The sequence below is a fragment of the Phyllostomus discolor genome, chromosome 9 (assembly GCF_004126475.2).
Source record: "Phyllostomus discolor isolate MPI-MPIP mPhyDis1 chromosome 9, mPhyDis1.pri.v3, whole genome shotgun sequence".
Lineage (NCBI taxonomy): Eukaryota > Metazoa > Chordata > Mammalia > Chiroptera > Phyllostomidae > Phyllostomus > Phyllostomus discolor.
The window spans coordinates 82,587,386-82,609,892 of record NC_040911.2 but is presented as its reverse complement, the minus strand read 5'-3'; positions in this window follow the sequence as shown (position 1 = coordinate 82,609,892).

The window sequence follows — 22,507 nt, the reverse complement described above, 5'->3', positions numbered from 1 at the left end:
GGGGAGCAGGTATTCTGAGCATGTAATGAGATGACAGACGTGACGTGCTATATAAACTGTAAAGTGCTGCGCATCATAACGACCTAGTGCCCTCTGTCTGCCTGGCAGGTGCCTTGTCCTTTAGAGATGCCGTCTCGCTGAATCCACACAACAGCCGGAGGAGAACTATTTGTTGTGCCATTTTGGAAATCGGGAAACAGAGATTCGGAAGGGTGGGGTGACTTATCCAAGGTCATCCGACCCGGAACCCAACCCAAGGCATCTGTCCATCTCCAAAAGCTGTGGAAACCTCAAGGCCTCTCAACCCCACAAGTCCCAGGTCTGCAGAATCTGAGAATCCCCAGCTCGGTGAGTACCAGGTGGCCGGGACAGGGCAGACAGTCTGGTTTCCCTATTTGTTTCACTCCCGCCCCATTGTTTGCCAAAGGGAGGGGTGGGGAGGCCTGCGGCTGGGAGCCTGGGCGGCCCAGTCACGGGGTAGACTTGTCTGACCGCCAGCCAATCCAGGCTGCCGGAGCTGGCGTTGGAAAGGCCCTGGCCCCATCTTGCCGGGACACTCTATCTTTGTCCCTGGACACAAAAGGGGCCTTGTCTTCGCCCGGCAGCGCTTATTCCACATGCTCCAGACTGCCCCAGCCCCTCTGCCTTGAGAAAGGCCCACTTTGTCACATCAAAAGACTAACTTGTTTCTTTTTCATCAAAACGTGTTGACTGACCTGGTTGATTTATCTTGGGAAAGTGGTGGGCAAGGGAGGGGAGTGAGGTGACAGAGATGAGACCAGCACAGTCCTGAAGGCCGTGTAGTCCAGCCTGGCTTAGGGGTGGGCTGCCAGCCCTTACCTGAGATGGAGAGATAGCTGCATACCTAATATGATCTCAGGGAGCTGGGACAGTCTTCCAGTCTCACTAGTGGCATAGATTTCACCATTAGCTATTCATTTGTTTGGCTTCAACCTTTGAAGGCAGCTAAAAATACAAACTTTAAATGGGAGTGTTCTATTATTGCCTCTGAGTATGAATTAGGGTGTGTTTGTTTGTTTGTTTGTTTGTGACTAAGGATGAGTTAGTAGCAAGAGAGAACAAGCAGCAAAAAGGGGGCCATTAGTAGGAGGGGGCAGAGAAAAAAAGAGGAGGGTGCCACTCACAGATTAAGTGCAAATGAGTGAGGAAATATAAGGGGACTTTTTCTTTGGTCATTTTTTTTACAAGATCCTTTTTTCCCCCTTCACATCCACCAACTCCATTGTTCAGTCTTTTCATCCATTCACTCATCCAACCAAGAAATATTGGCTGAGCACCTACTGTGTGCCAGAGACTCTAGACTCTGGGTCTCCGATGGAGAATGAGGCCCTGCCTTCAGGAAGCCTCCACTCTTGTAGGGGCTACAGCTGATAAACCAGTCAGCAGATGAATTAGCATGATGACTGCCAGTGTGCGGGGCGGAAACAGGCAGGGAGGAGGGCTAGAGAGGGGCCGCTGGTGTGGGGGCGGAAGAGCTGCCTTGTCCAGGCTCGCTGAGGCAGGGATGTTTGCCTTGAGAGGGGAAGATGGAAGGAATGCTGACACAAGCGTTTTGGTCACAGGGAACAGCACACCAGGAGGCCCCGAGGTAAGACCCATGTGGGATCCACAGTGGGGGGGGGGGGGCAACGTGACTGGATACAAGTGCGTGAGGGGTGGGAGCAAGATGATGGGGGCGGGGGCCAGGTCTGTGGGACTCGCTCAGCTGTGCCCTTGGATTTTGACTGAGTGAGATGGGAAAGTGTAGGAATGTGCAAGGGGATACCACGATCTAATTTTTATTTTTAAAAAAGCCCCCATCTGCTGTGCAAAAGTGACTGGATAGAGGCTGACGTCCAGGTGAGAGCTATCAGTGCTGGGCCCATAGGGTTGGGGAGGAGTGGACAGAATCAAGGTATATTTTTTAGAGCTAAGGTACAGAATATGCATGAATGAGTGAATGAATGAATAATGAACAAGTGAATGAACCCTTGAGGAGCTAGAAAATGTCAGTTTTAGTCCTTATGTTGCCACTGAGTTTTAGTGTAACCATAGGCAAATCTCTCCCCTTCTTGGGGCCTCGGTTTCCCCATCCGTGAAGCTAGGCCCGAGGAGGTTGGAGCAGCTGACACCAAGGTCTCCACAGCAGGGACAGCCCGCCTTGAGTTCCTGAACCTCTGACACTCTTAGAGGTGGGGACCGTGATCCAGTTACTAATCCAGTCAGGCCTGGCTGGTCCAAGGGCAGCTGTGGAAATCTGGTGTTGATGCAGTGACTCACGCTTGGTCCCTCAGCTGTTGGCAGAAACTGGGACAGCCAGGGGCCTGAGACTTGCCCGCAGGCTTGGAAGGCTGGCAGGATGCCACCACACAGCTGGGGACAGGGAGCAGGCTGCCAGCACTGGGCTTCCTGAGCCCCTCTGGGAACTGATGTTCCGGCCACTGCAGCCACCGTGCGATCCCAATCAGCTGGGCTTGGCACCAGGGCCGTGCCCCACCTCAGTGGGCTAACAAGAGATGCTGGCAGGAGAACACGACCCACTGTGTGCCCACCAGATCCTCCTTCTGCCAAGCCCTTGATGAAGTTGACATTACCATCTCCATTTTATTGTTGAAGAAACCAAGGACCACAAACGGGTGGGTGGCGGAGCCAGGAGCCCTACTAGACGTGATTAATTCCTTGCATGGCTCTCTTCTGCCTCCTAAGTATAGAGAGAATAGGAGTAAAAGAGAAATAAAGAGAAGCTAAATATATTTTAATAAATATAGAAGCTCAAACTCACATCCTCATGTTTAAGTGGGACTGAGGACTTTCAAACAAAAGCTGCTCCTTTTCCCAGCCCGAGTACAGCCTTCTTGCAACGTGGATAAGCCACGGGGCCATTGTTCGCAGCTCTCTGCTCCTCATTTTTCATTTGCACTTTCAGCAAATATTTACTGAGAGCCTTCCACATGCCAGGGACTCGGCGAGGCTCTGGGGAGCAGGATACAGTGATTAACAAAAAGTGACTTTAGAACCCGCACTCCCTGGCTTATGTAGTAGGGAGGGTGAGACAGATATTCACACGCGTTTCTGGAGGCTCTACAATTATTTTCTCATTGTGGCTTTGAGTAAGTCACTTCCGTCTCGAGCTTCAGTTTCCTCTTTATAAAATGGGATGGTTAGAGTTCCTCCCTCACACGGTCGCAGAAAGGATTAGTTAAGATATTGCCTGGCCCACCATACACGCTCATTAAACATTAGTTGTTGCTATTATTGCTTGCTATGAGTAACATGCTTTCAACAGCCTGGTGGTTGAAAACTGTTAGTGTGGTCCACTGAGAAATAGATGTCGAGACTGGATGAGACAGATAAGAGATTTCGGAGAGGGAGCAGAAGACGGGGAGGTCTTCAGACTTGTAATGACGCAGGCGTGGCACCTGGGGATGGAGGGGAGGCGGGACGCAGGTTGGGTGGGAAGAGTCCCGGACTGTAGCACAATTACAAGAAAGGTTCTGTTGTGCCCACGGGGAGTCCTTGAGCCAAAGCCATTCTGGGGGGAGTTCTGCCTCTCTAGGATGGGCTTGCTTCAGTATCCCCCTCTCGCTCAGTCACTGGCTGGCAAAGCCCACAGGAAGGAGGGGTTCAGTGTGAATAAGGTGGTGTGTCCCAGGGTTGGGGGGTAGGGGGCAGCTGGGGCTGTCAGTCAAACTTGCTGCCCGCAGCAGGAGATCTGAGTGGCGCGTTTTTACGCTGCCACGAAAAGCAGACGTGGCCCTGGAGCCAGAGTCCCCAAATCCCGCACCAGCCCATCAAAATGGGCTCGTGCACTGTGCTGTGCCCTCGGTGTGGTAAGCTCACCAGCCAGGGGAGCTATGGCAAGGGTGCTTGGCCGATGTCCAGAGACACATCCTGGACAAGTTTGAGGTTGTGCAAGATGAAAAATATGATGGGAACCAGACCGAAGGACAGCCCAGTTGGACCAAACACTGCTGACTTTGGGCATGGGAAGCTGCAAATAGCCTTGTAACAGTAAGGCAAATCCAAAAATATACCATGGAGACTGCTGCAGAGAGCCCTTGCTGTTCAAGGGACATGAACTCTGGTGATGCATACGGTCCTCATGGGAGATGTTGGTGGGGTGCCCAATCCCACCCAACTGAAGGGCCTGGGGTTTGTAGGGAAACATCCCTGCTCTCTGTGGAAAGGACCGTTCACTCACTGGGTCCGCCTTCTGGTGACAAAGACCGAGAAATTGAGACCCGGTTGTGCACAGGAGCTGCGCACAGTCCCCTAAGAATTACAAGCCACTGAACTGAGTCTTGAGCCAGGACTGCGGACTCCCAGGGCATGGCCGAGCCCTCCGTTTACCACCAACATTTACCGAGGCTGTGCTACGAAAAGGGGGCAGCTGCCCAGGGATGGACGGGGCTCAAGGAGGGGACAGGATGACATCCGGAAAAGGATGCGTAGACTCAGGAAGGAGGCTGAGGTTCAGAGAGGAGCACGAGAGCTTAAAGAGGGGCCGAGAGTCAGAGCGAGGCAGGGTTCGGACAACGGACGGCGGGAGCCCTGACCGAGGGACGGGGCGTGGACGTGCAGATCCAGCTGCTGGGTTCCTACGGGCTCTGGGGACCCACTCACCCTGGCAGCTCTTGAAGGCAGCAGCCGCCTCTCCTCCAGGCTGTCCCCCACCTCACCCCCGTTTTCTGGGGCACCTGTGCTGCCACCCAGAGTGGGGAGGACTGACACCCTTGGGCATCAGTGGTGGCTAAAAAAGGAAGCTCCAGTGGAGCTTGTGAAGAACGCATCTCCCGGTTTAGGGCACCAAGGGGCTGACGCCTCCCCTGCACCCCACTGGGCAGGGGTGGGGGAACAGGCCTTCAAATGATAGTAAGAAGGACAGGGTACCATTAGTAGTAGTTTGTGACTGTCATTTCTCTCACTACTGGCCCAGGACTGTGAGGAGGGCTGTGATCCCCACCCTGGCCAGGGGCCATTCATACCCAGAGGCTCCATCTCAGGCCGTGCAGAGGGCGTGGTAAGTGCGGGCCTGGCCAGAGCAGTGGTCTATGTGCAGGTGCAAGCTGCAAGGGACATCCGAAGTCCCCCACCTCTCACTGAACAGGTGGGAGAGCTGAGGCTCTGGAGGGCAGTGGTAGTCCCATGTCACACTGCGGCAAGGTGCCCAGGCCTCCTGTCCCCAGGCCAGGAGTAATTCCAGCAGACCCACTGGTGCTTGAGGAGCCTGGCTCTGATGAAAGAGTGAAAAATGATGGCTACCATTCATTCGTGCTGACTCCGGGCCAGCCTCATGTGAAGATTCATGCAATCCTCAGCAATTCTCGGAGGCAGATATTATTGTGAATCCCATCGTCTACAGAAGGAAGCTGAAATGAGGTGCCAGAGGCTGCAGAGCTGGAAACTGGTGGAACCAGGAACAGAGCCCAGGCCGGCTCCAGGGCCCGGATAGGTAACCACCAGGCACCCTGCCCCTTGTTAAGCTTCTTGGGAAGCCACATTCACTGTCACTTACAGTGGCAGGTGCTGTGCTAAGTGCTCTGTGTAAATGTACCCATTCACGTAATGACCACGTAAATTAGTCATCCAATAAATATTAACCATCTACTATATGTCAGACACTGGGCATCCAGCCATCAAAACGAGAGTTGGATGCCTGCCTTCCTGATGTTCTAATTCTCACATGGGGTAGGTATTTTTATCCCCACTTTTAGATGAGGCACAGCGAAACGGGGTCACTGCCCAAGGTTACACCGCAAAGAAGTGGCACAGCCCCTATGTGAGCCTGGGCCTGGCTGAGGCTCATCCTCCGCCTTTAGAGAACCTTTTTAGGTGGTATCCCCAGAAGGGTCTGGTCCAGAGATGGCTGCCCCAGTAGCTGTCCAGGACTCAGACCCTTTTAGAGCCCCCAAACACACATCCCACCCCACCTTCCCCTCAGTTCCCACTGGCACAGGGACTAATGGCCCTGCCCTCTCCAAACTGTTGTGAGGATTCCCTTCTTCCTCCCTCCCTCCCTTCCTCCCACCATCTTTCCTAACACAGATTCTGATGCTTCCTGACATTGTACAGACATCACCGTTTATGAAACCCCTCCTCCTCTTCTGGAGGTTATTTTTGCTCCATTGTGTGAAAGAGAAAACCAGGGGCGCAAAGAGATGAAGTGACTCACCCAAGGCAGCAACATGGTCAGAATTCAAGCCCAGACTTGTGTACCTGAGAGTGGCCCCAGTCAGGGTCCCCCCAGGAGCCCGAAGAGCCACCCAGTTGGGTCATTTGATTCGAGTTTAATAAAGGGATTATTTACGATGGGGTGGACAGGGTTCAGGAACCCACAAAGGAGAAGGCCGTACCTCAGGGCTGCTGCGAGCGCAGCTACTATCAGCCAAAAGGGTGAGAAGAGGGAGGAGCTACTGGCATCAGGAGGCAGAGAGAAAGAGAGCGCCCCTGAGAGCAGCTGTGACCTTCAGTGGGGGACACAGCTGGTCTGAGATGATCCTGCAGAGAAGAAGCTGGGAATAAATACCCCAGCCTCTCCCTCTGCCCCCGCATGTCCAGGTCCACCCAGAGGCCAGCGGACGAGGGTGCTCATTGTCAGGATCCCTGAAGGCCAGCCTCCCAGGACAGAGAGTAGGGAGAAAGGTAGGAAGAAGATGTGGAACAAAAACCACATGCTCTCCAGGCAAAGTGAATGCTCTTTCCCTTTTATCAGCCTCCTCTTGCCCAGAGAGGCGGGCTGTGTCGCCTCTGCCAGTAAGGTCACTAACAAGTGTGCAAGCCATTGTGGGTAGGTCATGGTGCAGAACCAAACAAGCCCAACTCTCAAGATTTCAAACCCGGTAGGAACTCATGGCCCGCAGGCTTGCCACTTGTTTTTGTCGAATTGAGTTTCGTTGGAACACGGCCACAGGCGTTCGTGTCTGCATTGTCCACGGCTTCTCCCCTGTTACAGCGGCAGGGCTGAGTGGCTACGACAAGCCCACAATATTCACTATTGGCCAAGAAAGTTTGCCAACCCCTGGCTTAAAAAAACCACAAAGGTTTGTTTTTCACCCATGTTACACATCCATCTCCAGTTGGCAGGGTCCCTGCTCCCCATCATCCTTGGTCAGGCGCCCAGCTGGTGAGCCCCCCTATCTCCAGGTCTTTGTCTAAGTCAAGTCCTATGGCCAGCCTAACTTCAAGGGGGCAGGGAAGTACAATCCTCCCAGGCACCCTACACGGTGAGAACCAGAAGTAGACGGCGGGCAGCACCCCCGACCACCGCCTATGAGCGCAGCAAACGGTGGTGAGGCAAAGCAGTGAGGCTGCCGTGTTTTGCATGGACTTCCCACTGGGCACGGGGTGAAGCCCAGCAAGATCAAGTCCAGGTGGAGAAACTGGAGAGAACAGGCATGCCACCCCAGCCTTGCCCCACTTTATTACAGTGTCGATGGAAACAGAGGCAGAAAGGTCTTGAGACCAGAGAGTCCCTGGGTCCTTGTCTGAGATCTCAGCCTTGAAGTGTGTGTGTGTGTGTGTGTGTGTGTGCGCACACACGCATGCAGGGGTGAGGTGGTGATAGCCTCCCAGCAGCTTCCTTCTCTCCCCATCAGAGACCAAAAGGTGGCCAAGAACCCAAGAGATCGTGGCTCCGCTGCTGGCTTTATGACCAGTCAGGTGACCAGTCAGGTGACCAGTCAGGTGACCAGTCCCTTCCAGCTGTGGGGACGGGACACCATCCCTGGGAGCCTCCATTTTCCAGGCTATGACAATCTCTTTATCATGTGATTCTCAAGATGCGTCCTGGGACCAGCAGCATCAGCACTACAGGGAACTGATTAGAAATGTGAATTCCCGGGCTCCGCCCCCCCGTCCAGTGAATGGAAACTCTGGCCTGAGGCCCAGCGTTGCTGGTTTTAACGGGTCTCTCAGGTGAGTCTACTGTTCCTTCCAGGGTGAGAACCGCTGATAACAAGTGAAGCTGAAGCCACTGAGATATGTAAAGCCCGCACACACCTGCGTCTCCTGTAGCCTTCTCCACCCCCGTGAACGACAACTTCATTTTCGCTAGAGCCAAAAAGCCTGGAGTCATCCCGGGTCAGGGTTCTTCTTCCCCAGCTCTGCGTTCAAAAACGTACTGGAAGGTGCCCCATCCTCCCCACCTCCTCCCCTCCCAAGGCCCAGCCTCCATCCTGGGGGAGTCGCTTCCATCCACAATAGCCTCCCAGTCCGCCTGCCTGCCCTCGCTCCCCACGGCAGCTCCTCACCCCAGCAGCCAAGAGGATTCTCTTAAAAATGAAATCAGATTATTCCACTCCCCTGCTCTAACCTCCGATGGTTCCCATCTCACTCTGAAGAAAATCCTGCAGGGCCCTGCTAGGTCTGACTCCCACTGACTCTCCACCTCCTCCCACCAACATCACCCCCCCCACCCCCCTCACTCCCTCTGCTCCAGCCACGTGGACCTGCCCCCTGTTCCTCCGACATGCCAGGCACGTGCCCTGCCCAGATCAGGGCTTGGGCTCCAGCTGTTTCCTCTGCGCCAACCCTCCTCAGGATATCCTGGCTCCTGCCCTCACCTCCTGTAGATAGCATTCAAATGTGTCCCCTCCTCCTGCTTTGTTTTTCTCAGCAGCACTTACCACCACCTGACATACATCTTCATTGTTTCTCTGTTTATCTCCTGTCTTTCCCGACTTGGACCTGAGGTCCCTGAGGCGGGGGACTGCCAGCTTTGTATCCCTGATGCCTGGAAGATTGCCTGGCACTTGGTAGAACCTCAGTGAATTTTGTTGAGTGAATAAAGAAAGAAAGAACTAAAAAAAAACCCAAAAAACTCCAGCCAGCAAGTAAGTTGGTTTCCCTCCCTGCCACTTCTGTCAATGGCTTCGCCTGTGCAGGGCCCTGGCTACAGCCAGCACAAGGCCAGCCCCCACCCTGGGCACTTGCAAGAGTTGGTGCCCAGAGAGACTCCAGGATTAAGGACTGGGCCCCAGGGCGCAGCTCTGGAATCCGCAGGCCTGCACTCAGGTCTCCACTTTCCCCCTGTTTAGCTCTGTGACCTTGGGTGAATGGCATCACCTCTCTGATCTCAAATTTCTCACCCCTAAATTGGGGGCGATGATAATAACACGCAACTCGTACCTTACAGGGCTGCTGCAAGGACGAGATAAGCTGCACGCGCTGGGCACGGCACTACCACCTACAAGGCACACAATACATAGGGATTACCATTATGACCATTGATACTGCTTTGCTCTCTTCTGCTCAAATGCCCAATGATCTGGAGTATTGGGGCAGCAGGCAGGATTATTAAGAGAATAACAGGCTTCTTGGAAAGGAGAACTGGGTTCGAATCCCAGCAGCTGCCATCTTGCTACGGGACTTTGTGCAAGTCATCAGCCCTCCCTGGGCCTCCACTTCTCCATCTGGGCAGTGGAGAAGGGGGTGTTGAAGAAGGCAGTCTGCATGGTCCTTGCAGAGAGCCAACCCATGCTTCCCAAACGCTCTGTGCAGCCCACACTGCGGAGGCCCAGGGCCAAGGGGCCCAGCTCAGCCGCATGCTGCCTTCTCCCCCTGTCCTCCGTGGCTCCGCAGGGAGGGTCGAAAGGAACCCTGGCGGGTGTGAGAGATGGTTCCAGGTTGTGTCTGACAGCGTGGAACCCAGGTCCAACCTCGAGTTCTTCCTCTAGGAGCCGTGTGCCTTGGAGGTGGGTCACGTAATCTCTTGTGTCTTGGTGTCCTTCTCTGCAAAGTGGAAATAATTATAACTGTTGAGGATGAAAGCTATGAGCGAAGCGTTTAGACAATGCTTGGCACAGAATAATCACTATTATTACTATTAGCTGTTATTGTTACTGACAGTCACGGAGAGTCTCTGGACCAGGCACATGCTAGGCATTTTCTAACTTTGGTTCAATTCTCACAAAATCCTATGACATTTTGTCTCCATTGTAGAGGTGAACAAGTTTGGCTCAGAGATTTAAGCCGCTTGCCCAAGGTCCCTCAAGCTCGGTCCTGTCCACTGGCCACACTGTCCCCCTCAGCTCTTTGTGTCACTGTTGGGGAAACTGAGGCTCAGAGAGCCTGATCCTAGGCTTGAGTCCCGACGGGCCTTTCCCAGGGGTCCTCCTGAGTCCAGGCAAGGTGGGGCCTGGAGGCAGTGCTGTGGGCCCTCACTCCCATTCCGAGAAGGACACTGAGGCCCGGGGCAAAAAGGCGCTCTCAAAGGGTACTCCATGTGGGGCAGAAAGAGGACCTGACCTGGCTGCCCACAAGGCAGATGGCGAGGTCCGTGCGGGTGGAGGCCCTGGCACCACCTGGGGAAGCGGGCCCCTGCTTCAGCCCTGTTCCTCCTCCCATCCCTCTGCTTTATGACCTGTTTTATGAGCATGGCCTGGCGGCTTCTGGTTGCCATGGGAACCAGCCAGTGCGAGCTCCTGGCAGCTTGATCTGGGATTGGCAATTTTGAGTCAGGAGCCAATCCTGAGGGGCAGTGGGGGTCCAAGTGTTGGGATCTGTGGGGCCCCGGGGAGGCATGGTGCCGACCTTCCCCTCTGCTCTATTTCATCTCCCAGGTGCTAAGGCGCTCAGGGCCCTTGCAGCGGAGAGCTCCCAGGGCTGCTGGAGCCTGGAGAGGCTGGAGCTGACTGGGAAATAAGATGGGCCACCCAGTGGGGGCGCAGAACGCCAACAGAGTGGGAGGGGTGGAGTGATACACTCAGGGACCCACAGAGACACAAGAGCGAGATGAAGGGCCTCATAATGGTATACATAGACACACAGACTCACACAGAGAAACAGAGATAAGCACACAGTAGCTCAGGGAAAATACACACACACACACACACACACACACACACACACAGAAATCCAGAGGGATGCCTGGGTGCCTAGAGACACTCAGACATCCAGAGAGACACCCAGAGGACATCCAGACTCAAGCAGACACAGGAAGGGACATACAGATGTACACTCCTCACCAGCTGTGTGACCCAGGCACGCTGCCCAACCTCTCTGAGACTCGGTCACATCATCTGTCAGAGAGGCTTCTCAACGTCCGGCTTGTGAGGACAGAAAGGAGTAAAGGACAATGCCTACATGTGCTTAGAGGCTCTCATTCACCCACTCAGCTAATGCATGTGGGGAACCTCTGAGCTGCAAGAAGCGAGCCAATGAGGACCTGCTCTCAGGAAGCTCACAGTCTCGTCCGGGAGATAATAAACAATCACATAAACAAAATGAGCCTGAATTGTGAGACCTGCCATAGAGTCTAGAAAACAAAATGACAGTGACCTGTAGAGAACCAGTAGTCAGGGAAGGCTTCTCAGAGGAGGCACTATTAGCCTGTGACGGACCTGATGAAGCTCACCATAGAAGGGTGTTCCAGGCAGGAACAGCAAGTGCAAAGGCCCTGAGGTTGGACAGGGGCTCCATGTGTCCAAGGAGCACCAAGAAGACCAGTGCAGCTACAGCAAAAGGAGAGGGGTCAGGGAGGAGGTCAAGGGTAACTGGGGTTCAGATCAGTGGGGTCTTGCAGGCCTTGCAGGACTGTGGCTTTCACAACACAGGAGATGGAGCCCACTAAAGAGTCTCTCTCAGGGGATGACCCAGTCAGAACTGCACTTGAATAAGCTTGCTCTGGCCACTGGTAGGAAACCGCCTGGGTGGGGCAGGACTGTAGGCTGGGCACTGTGGCAGCGTCAGGGGGAGGAGTGACTAAAGCCTGGAGTAATGTGGTGGCAATGGCGGTGGGGAGAGATGGTCCATGAATTCGTGCATCCAGTGCATTTTTGGCCCTGCACTGTGCCAGGCACCGTTCCGGGCTTGGAAGATATGGCAGCAAACAGAACAGACGGAAAGCCCTGTCCTCATACAGGGTGTCCAACCCATGGCCTGCTGGCTAATGCAGCCCAGGATGGCTATGCATGCAGCCCAACACAAAATCGTAAATTTGCTTAAAACATTATGAAATGTTTTTGTGATTACATGTCGCAATATATTTAATATGTGGCCCAAGACAACTCTTCTTCTTCCAGTGTGGTCCAGGGACACCAAAAGGTTGGATACCCCTAAAGATGAAAGAGGAAGACGGATGAGTAAATAAATTACAGCAGAATAGTCCATGTGTGGTGAGTGGCCATGAGGGCTGTGGAAGAAAACGAAGCACCCAAGGGAGGGGTGGAGAGGCTGGGGCAGGGGCTGGGGGTGGGGCAAGGTGGTTTGCAGTTTTAAGTGTTAAGGAAAGGCTTCACCGAAAGGTTGACATTTGAGCAAAGATCTTAAGGAGATGGAGGAGTGAAATTGAGGGCAGAGAACTGCAGGGAGAAGAAGTAGCAAGTGCAAAGGCCCTGAGGCAGGACCCTGCCCCTGGGTTTGAGGAAAGCAGGGAGGTCCCTGTGACTGCAGTGAAGTACGATGTGGAGGCAGGTCACGTAAGGAAGGCAGGGAAGGAAGAGAAAGGAGGCAGCGAATGGCGAAGGGAGATCAGGGGACCTGGGTGCCTACAGGAGGAAGGGAAGCCAGTGGGGGGATGGGGTGGGTCAAGAGCCCCAGTCTCCATTTGCCCAAAGGGCCCTGGCCCAAGAAAACAGAATCTCTTCCTCTTGTCCCTCCAAACCTCCGTCAGTCAAAAAGTGGAAGAAAAATGGCAGAGGAGGATGTCCGCAGGAATGGAAGGCCACTGAAATTGTACCCTTACCCATACCCTGGCCCAGCTCAGTGGGGAGTTCTCACAGCGGCTCTGACAGAACTCCCCCAGCCATCAGGATGTGAAGGGGAGGTCGTGGGGGAAGTGGTGGCAGCCAGAGCGTCAGAGTCAGGATGCCTATGTGAGCCCGTCTCTAGCGCTCTCTCTCTCACAGTGTGGCTTGGGGAAGTCGCCCCAGCCCATGTGCTGGTGGCCTGACCACATCCTCCTCCCTGGGGTACCAGGATGGAGTGGCTGTGTGTACACACAGCACCTGACCCACAGCTCTGGGAACGCCAGTGGCCCTCATTCAGCTTCCCAAGCAGATATCTTAAGGTGGACTGGTCTCATGGGGTCTGCGAAGGCACAGAATGAGGTGCACAGCCAGCAGTGGCTGGTGTCCAGGCTCCTAATCCTGACTAGAGACACCCCAGCTTTGATGCAGGTGGCAGGCAGTCCCCAGGGTGAGCCCCCTAAGCTGCCAGTGAGCAGAATGGGTTTCCCGGGCGGCAGGTGGTTAATTAGAAAGCTGCCTCTCATTGCTCGCCAGGTCCCCGGATGCCCTGGGTTGGATTTCAGGCTCCTCGGTAGTTTCTTGGCACAGCGAGGCAGTGCTTCTCTGGCTGTGAGCTCCCCAGCTGCCCAACCCTACCTGGTGGGAGCAGGAGACAGGGGCGGGGCTCAGGGCTGTGGTCCACACCCTCCTCAGCCCCCATCTTCCCCAGGTCATCCCCATTCGTAAGCCCCAAGGCAGACCCTGGATTCACGGCAGCTGGCGGAGATGCCCTCCTATCTCAGCCTCGTTCCTGTCTGTCCAAAGGGGACATCCACCTTGTTGCACCTGACTCCCAGAGCTGGGATGAGGGGCATTAAAGAGTGGAGGCTAAATGCCCTGAATCATTAAAGAGACAGGCAGGCCACAGTGTAAGTGAGGCAGAGTGTCACGTGGCCGCCTGCCAGAGGCCCCTCTCCCCAAGCAGCCCCGGGACAGGTCAGAGAACGACCCTGGGATCAGGCAGTTCTTCTGGGTATAAATGCAAAAGAATCAGAAACAGGATCTCAAACAGATAGTTGCACACAGTGCTCACAGCAGCATTATTCCCAACAGCCAAGAGGTGGAAGCACCTTAGTGTCCACCGATGGGTGAACAGATAAAAAAAGTGATATATACATACAATGGAATTATTATTCAGCCTGAAAAAGAAAGGACATTCTGACACAGATGAAACTGGAGGCCATTATGCTAAGTGAAATAAGCAAGTCACAAAAAGACAAATACTGTATGATTCCACTTATATGACATATTCGGAGTTGTCAGATCCATAGTGACAGAAAGTAGAATGGTGGTTGCCAGGGGCTAGGGAGAGGAGAGTGAGGAGTTATTGTTTAATGAGTGCAGAGCTTCAGGTTTTCAAGATGAAAGAGTTCTGGAAATGGATGGCGGTGATGGCTGCACAATAACGTGAATGGATTTGACGCCACTGACCTTATACTTAAAAATGGTTAAAATGATAAATTTTATGTTATGAATATTTCACCACCATAAAAAAATTGCATGCACACAATACCCACTAGATCAAGGGTGGCTCACTGGGGCCCTCACAGCTCTGCAACGCCCCCGCCCCCGCCCCTCTGGCCAGCTACCCCTCCCCTTGCTCACGCCACTCCCGCCCCACTGGCTTCCTTGCTCTTTTTCTGACCCACTGATTTCATGTCAGCCTGAGGGACTTTGCACCCGCTGTCCCTTCCACCGAGAAGGCTCTGCCCCAGATTTCTACAAGGCTTACTCCTCCTCATCCTCCAATTCTTGGGTCAAATGTCACCTCAGTAGAGGTGCCCCCTGAGCACCTGGAATAACAACCCAGCCCCACCCTTATCATTCTTTACCCCCTTACCTGAATTTATGTCTCTTTACAGCGTGTATCATCACCTGAAATAAAACCGACACTTACCTGCTGTCTACTTCACTGGAATGTCAACTCCAGATGGAGGAATCTCAGCTCTGCTCTCCCTACGACAATACCTGGCACGGAAACCGCTCGCTAAACAGCTGTTGCGTGAATGGGGGAGGGCCCCATTCATGCACGGTGTCTGCTGATGATAGGCACATGTCGTTCTTTCTACCTGTGCGCAGGGAACCTACAGGAAAGGCCTGGAAACATGCCTGCCAGGCACACCGCGGTGACCCACCCACAGCATGGGCAGGAGGAGCGGAGGGCAGAGGCTGGCAAGGGAACCTCCATGGTTTGCTTCACACATCAGGCACTGTGTGCGACTTACAGTGGAGAGTATAGTCGTGTGGCATCTACAGCACTAAAAACACAACTCCGAGGTAGCGATGCTATACCCCACGTAGTAAGGGACCCTGTGGGATGTGCTCACTCAACCTTCCCAACAGCCCCTCCAGAGGGGACGGTGACTACCACCCCTGTGTCCCTGTGAAGCTTATTCTCCACTCCCCAGAGAGTAACTGAGCTCCTGCTTCCTGCCAGGTACTGCTCTGGGCTTGGGACACCACAGAGCAGCAACTACCCCAGCTCCAGGGAGCTTCCACCTTAGGGGAGATCAGTAAACAGATAAATGGGACTTGTCTGTGGGGGAAGAATCCTAGGGGTAGGTGTAACGGGTGGTGGGACTGGAGCAGAGAGAGCAGGGTGGGGGGCAAGCGGAGGAGGGATGGCAGCTGAAGTAGGGAGGCAAGAAAGGCTCTAGCTGGGAGGGTGACATTTCGGCAAGGATCTGAAGGAGATGAGGGAGGTAGAGAGCCTGTGGATCCAGCCAGGCCAAGGAACAGGCAGAGTCCCTGAGGTGTGTGGGAGCACCGGCCAGGAGACCTCTGAGGCTAGGGGCACGCTCTAAGGGGAGGAAGGCTCTGAAACGTGGAGCCTGTCTGATTGTTCTCAGGCCTGTTTACCACAAAGGGCCCAGAGCTGTTCCCTAGGGAGGAAAGCCTAGGGGTTGAGCAAGGGTTAGGTGCTAGACATTGCAACAAGTGCATTTCGAAAGAAATCGCATGGGTGAATCCCCCATCTCCCTGGGACGGCTACTGCAGAGGAGAGAGGGGAGGAGCCTGGGAGAAGTCAGCTGAGAGTGAGGCCAGTTTCCACAAGAACCCCTGTGACTGCTGTTTGCCATTGGTGTGTGTTAATGGGGTGGGGGTGGGGATCCAGGCTCACGTGCACACAGCCGTGTGCTCCTAGCCCTGAGGCGTGTCCGCATGAGTGCATGTGCTCCTGTGTGGCTGTGCGGAGTCCTGGGTTAGGCAGTGGTTCCCTTAGGCCTTTAGCTTGGGGGAAGCATGTGCGCCCTTGCCGCGCCCTTGCCGCGCCCTTGGGAGGATTCGTGAGTCCTGGACAGGTTCCCCAATCATCAGGGTGCAGGGTGCCAGTGTCTGTGTCCACACTCTTAACATCAAGAGTATGCCATTGTGTATATGTGCCCTAGATGTGTGCAATGGCTAAGAGCTCAGCTCCGGCAGCGAGCCTTGCTGGGCTGGGATCCAGGGTTTGCCACTTAGCTGGTATGACCTTGGGCAAATGACCTAACCCCCTTTTGCCCCACTTTCCCCATCAGTAAAATGAGGATAATAATAAGGCCTACCTTATAAGATTGTTGTGAGAAGCAAATAAATTAATATATGTGAAATGTTGGAACAAATGTGTCTGGCATATTCTAAGTGGTGTGTGAGCTGTTACTGTGTTAGCGCTCTGTCTGCATGTCTGTGTATCTGTCTGTAGGGGCAGATCAGCCTCCGTCCTGCATTTACAGGGTTCAGTCTCCTCTCTGGCGGATGAGAGAGAGCATGCTGACTGGGGTGGGGGCCGGGGGAGGGCTGGCAGGAAGGGGCTCCCACCACGGCCTGGCCAGCTGGGCTTTTCACAGCCCAGTGACTCTGACCCTCTGAGCAGCCAAGCGGCTAGACAGGCAGGCAAATGAGTGACCCCTCCCCTGGGCTGCCCGGGGCATGTGCTGGAGCCATCTCTAGCCCTGGCCACAGCAACCGGGTTCACGGGGCTGATGCCCCTCGAAATGGGGGGATCCCAGAAAGCAGAGTCAGGTCTGAGCCACCGGTGTCCCCACACCACAGCATTCGCTCTTAGTGACAGCTGACTCTTACAGAGGGCTGGCGGAGCGTCAGAACCTGGTCAGCACTCACGCATGGTCTAACTCGCTGAATCCTCACACTGGTTTTCTGAAGCAAGCCCTCCCATTATCCCCACTTTACAGGTGGGGAAACTGAGACTCAGACTGATGGATTGCCTACTTAGGCCACACAGCTGGTAAGTGAGGAGACCAGAACTCCAACCTGGTTGTCAGACTCCAGAAGCTGCAATCTCATTTCACGTCTCCTTCCCTGAGTTAAACATACTGAGTTAAATGTACTGAATCAGTGTATGTTAGATGAGTGAATCAATGAACAAGAGACAGAGGAACAAGCTTCGGGGTGGGAAAAGGAGGCTGAGAAAAAAGTGCCCCGTGATTCTGGCAGGGCAGGGGACCAGCTTGGCGCCCTGTTGGGGAGCCCTGGGGATGGGAGGGGAAGGTGGATGGGGCCAGATGGCGGGGGTCTGGAGGGCCAAGCAGAGGGGCTTGAATCCGAGCTGGCTCCACTCTTCAGAGACCTGGCCACACTGAGGTGCCATGGGGACAGGCCACCTGGACCCCTCTCTGCGGATAAATTGGTGAGCTGAGTGCAGGTCTCTGGGACAGCACATGGCTGAAGGTAGGTTAACAGGTCTGGGCAAAACAGGAGCTCTGAGCTGGCCCAGGGTTGGGGCCATGGTGCCCTGGGGACAAGGCCCCTCTGTCGTTGAGCCTCCGGTCTCTCATCTGAATCTACTTGTTGGGGAGACAGGAGTCATTAGTTTAATGCTCAGCACGTATTACCTAACTAGTGCCCATCTGCTCTCGAACAAGGAATTGAAAAGAACTAAAATAAATCAATTGAAGGACACAGTGGAAAGGGTGGACCACATGCATAAACAGATAGGAAGCTTAGGAAGAGAAAAGGAAACTGTTTAAAACAAAGAACAAAAGAGGACTGACTGGAAATGCTAGAACTGTCCTACAAAAGAAAAATATGGTATCAGAGGGAAAGAATCCTTTTGATGAGATTCTCAGCAGACAGGACCGAGAGAGGACAGCGAGCTTGGTGATGAACTTTTCCAAACTGAAAAGAGAGAACGAGAATAAAAATTCCTGGCACATGCTTCCTAGATTTGTTAAGGTGGTTGAAACCCGGTGCCAGACACACGATGCTCAATGGCATCATGCCTTTAACAATTAACAAATATGTATCGGGCTCCTAATATGCACCCGACAGTGTTCCTAGCCCTGCGGTCTCACCAGTGAGCAAAACAACGAAGGTCCTTGCCCTGAAGGAGCACATGCCTAAGGGGAGGGTCAGACTAATGAATAAGTAAAACATTGAATATGTTAGGTGGTAATGTGTCCCTTTAAAAAAACAGCACCGGAGGGAGTCAGGAAAAGCAGAGGTGGCAGATGCAGCTTTGGATAGGGAGGCCTCAAGAAGATGGTGGTATTTCTGCAAAGACCTAAAGGAGGTGCTGGAGGGAACGACGTGATGACCCAGGAGAGTGTTCCAGGGAAAACGAACGGCTAGTGCAGGGGTCCTGGGGTCTGGGGGTCCACAGCCAGTTCGTGGGACATCTAGAAGGCCGGGTCTGGAGGGAAGCATTTGCACAAAACTACCCCACAGGACAGGCAGCACCATTCAGGACCAGCGTCCCGAGTCACCTCGTCCTCCCCTGACCGGCTGGGGCTACACCAGGCTTCCTGGAATTGACTGTACCAAATTCTGATGATCACTTGTGCCCGACCTGTCGACATCAGGCCTCCTTCGTGAGGAAGCTTACAGACCATTTGGGAAAATTTGGGGGAACTGAAACCTTCACTCTCTCTTGACTTTCCTCCCATCTCTGTACACACTAATGTATGTTCTGTCTCAGGCTCAAAGCCAAGCCTTATAGCAGGGGGGTGAGGCTTGACGGTGTTTCCCGACGTCGTCCCCTGTCCCCTGATAAAATGATTCTGAGGGTAAGATGTTCTGGATATGAAGCTTCACATTACATATCAGCGTATCAAAGAATTCACTCAAGAAAAAAAAAATTGTCAGACTTTACTCAATCCAGTTCTTCACACTTATTTAACCACACAATCATTTTTTCAGAGTAGCTGTTTGCATCTCTACCAGTTACAGTCAACCAAGCTAGTTTATCACGAGTCAGCTTTGGGGACTGAGAGTCTGGTAGTCGGGCGGGCCTCAGGCAGAGTCAGAGCAAGGCTTTGGCTCTATCGGGAATTCCCCCAGGATTTCTATTTCTTCCTCTGCATGTTCATCAGTTTCATTCTCAGTCTGGCTACTTTCCGGGTGACAAAATAGCTGCAGCAGTTTTGGCCATCATATCTGAGTGCCCACTGCACAGGGAAAGAGGAACCTTCTCTTCTCCCCATTGTGGACTGGGTGTCCTGGCCTTACTTTTATAATTTGTTCATCCCTGAGCCAATCACTGGGCAAGAGGAACAGACATTGGCCAATGAGAGCCCATCCGGGGGATGAAAACCATTGTATCTTCCACAAGGCCTATGGCAATATCCTCCTCCTAGTAACACTCATTCTACCTACCCCAACCCCATTTTTCTCTGCTAAGAAAACTGATTTGTTCCCATGGCACTGGTCATCTACTGATCTCTAGGAGGGTCAGCCCTAACTGAGCGGGTTGCGAGGGGGTGGGGGGGAGTAAACCTTGATTGGTCCAAACATCATATAACCCTACTCCTCTTCACTAACAGTTGGCTCAGGAATGTCTGCATGGTGATTCTAGCAAATGAGATGCAAGCAAAAATCTGCCAGGTGGGGTTTCTAGGAAATCTTTTGCCTTTCTGAAATAAAAAACAAACCTAGCTAGCACGACCTTTTGCCTACTTATCATTCTGTTATATTTAAACCTAGAATAAGGACTTGATACCTGGAGGTGTGGCAGCCATTTGGGGACCAAGAGGCAACAACTGTAAAAAAACAAATGCCGCTGGGCCGGAGATGGCAGAGCAGAAAGATGGAGCCTAAGTCCAGACAGCATGGTTGGGCAGCTACGCATACCCTGGACTGCTGTGTTTAGTAAAAAATTAGAAATTTATTATTTGTTTAAGTCAAAGGCATTCCTAACATAAAACCAAAAGATGCAACTTTTTTTTTTTTGTAAACTAGGAGCATAGAGACATAGCCTTGGAGGCACAGCTCAAGTTTCACTGAATTTCAGATTCTTTCTTCAATACGCCTTGCCTCAGGCAGTGTCTGTGAGAAAGAGGATCAGCCAAGCCTTTGCCTCTAGTCCAGCGGTGGGTTGAGTGTTTTCTCTGTTGAGTGAGGTGCCAGGAGACCTGGAGCAGCAGGCCCCAGGAGGCAGCCACCGTTGCACCCGCATCATTGCAGGGTGCCCCCCGTTGCTTTGGGCCGACTGCAGAGGCCTTCAGTGACACCAGCATGAAAGCGCACTCTTGCATCTAGAAACTGATTTCGGTTCAGCAAAATCTATCTAGAGCCTTAAATTTATATTTTCCACTTTCATCCCAGTCATCTCGCTTTTGGAATCCCTCCTGAAAAATAACCACCCCTCCCCCCAAAAGAAACTGGACAAATCTAAATATCCTCCAACAGGGGAATGATTAATAAACTATTTGATGAAATATTACATGGACATAAAAAATGATGTTTACATAGTTTGTAATAGCAAAGGGGGATATTCAAAATACTTGTTAATGAGAAAGCCAGCTGCAACATTTTATATATATATATGGTATAATCTCAATTATATGAAAACTGCAAAAGCCAGGAAGGAAATACATTGAAATGTTAACAGTGATTGTGCCTGCTTGGGGTTGTCATGGGTATTTTGGGGGCAAATTTTTCCTGCTGTTCTATATTTTTCCATTTTGCCTATATGTTCTGCTTTTGCAAGCACAAAGAACAAAATTGACTTTTCTTTTTAAAGCTTTCAGGACCCTCCACTGTGTGAGATCATTGCTGTCCTCTCCCCTCCAGTAAAGCAGATAATCAAGGGCTTCCTGGAGCAACTGACCCCCTTCAGCGTGGAGCCCAAAGCAAAACAGCTTCCAAACCTGGCATGTTTGATTAATAGCTTGAAATTCTTTCAACAGGCAACGGGAGTGGTGGGAAAAGGGGAAGATCAACACCCTATTTTTAAATGGTGACGTGAGCTCACAGGAACTAAAGGCAAGAAGAGGTACTTACCATTCCAGGCCTTATGCAAATCATTGCAAATGAATCACGCTCCGTGGTTAAGTGAGAATTCTGGGCCTGAGCTCCCACCTGGGTTCCTACCTGGATTCCTGGGTCTCGGGAAGCTGAGCTGAAAAAGGAGGCAGGAGAGGAAGGAGTAGGGATGCCCATCATTCACTAAGCATCTAGTAAGTGTCCAGCTTGCAAAGCAGTTTCACAGCCTGCAGCTTTTCCGACCCTCGCCACACCCAGAGGTGTGGGTTAGAAGATCACCCCCGCTGTGCAGGTGGGTCAAATGGAGCTCGGAGAAAAAAAATGACCTCCTTTAGGTCACAAAGGGATCAGCCAGCTCCCAGTCTGGTGCCTGGGCCCAGGCGAGACCACCCTGGAGTAAGAGGGAAGGGTGCTTCTCTCTGGTGGGCCAGGCCACGGTGAGACCAGAGAAGAGGAGGAGAGAAAAGAGGCGAAGGCTGCTGGGGCCCAGGAAGCACAACGGTCCGGAACCCCCGGATGCCATGCCAGTGGACACCCAGGCCGGGTGCGTGCTCAGACTCAGGGCCTCACCTGATGTTTGCACTCCGCCTGCCCTGCCTAGAACAGCCTCCCTGTAGACACCTGCTGGCAGCTCTCTGACTTCCCAGGCAGGTTTCTGCTCCAAAGCCGTTTCATCAGAAGGGCCTCCGCTGACCCCTCTGTCTGAAAGAGGCTGAAACCTCCAGGCCCAACATCTCCGCCCACTCCGCTTGGTTTCTCCTCTAGCACTTGCTGCCTCTCTAACTTGCTGTACAGCAAGTCCTCACTTAGTGTTGTTGATAGGTTCTTGCACACTGTGGCTTTAAGCAAAATGACGTACAAAGGAACCGAGTTTACCCTAGGCTGACTGATAAAAACAAGAGTTAAGTTCCTAGAGCATATTTCTGGCCACAAAAGCATCACCAAAATTCTAAATAAAGACTCAAAAGACTTTTAATATTAAACAGGGAAATAAATGTGAGTTATATGGACATTTAAGAAAGATTAATAAACACAAGTCAGATGATTTTTTTAAGTTTCTTCAGTATTTATTTGCAAAGCAACATAAACACTGTGTTCTTCTATGAGTGGAAGTAAGTAATAAATAGTTTTTTAAAAAGCTATAAAGAAACAACCTTAGTTGCAATGTTAAAACTTTATTTTTAAAAAATATTTTATTTATTTATTTTCACAGAGCTGGGAAAGGAAGGGAGAAAGAGAGGGAGAGAAACATCAATGTGTACACACCCCCTACTGGGGGCCTGGTCCACAACCCAGGCATGTGGCCTGACTGGGAATTGAACCGACAACCCTTTGGTTTGCAGGCCTGTGTTCAGTCCACTGAGCTACACCAGCCAGGGCACACTGTTAAAACTTTAAATGGCATTGTATTATAATTATATTTTTTGTTTTGTTTTTATTTTTTTATTTTAATTTTTTATTGTTTATGCTATTACAGTTGTTCCCAGCTCCACCCAACTCCACACTCTCCCCTCCCTAGATTAGTCCCCATATTGTTGTCCCTGTCCACGAGTTACCCAAGATAATGACAACTTTCCAACCCG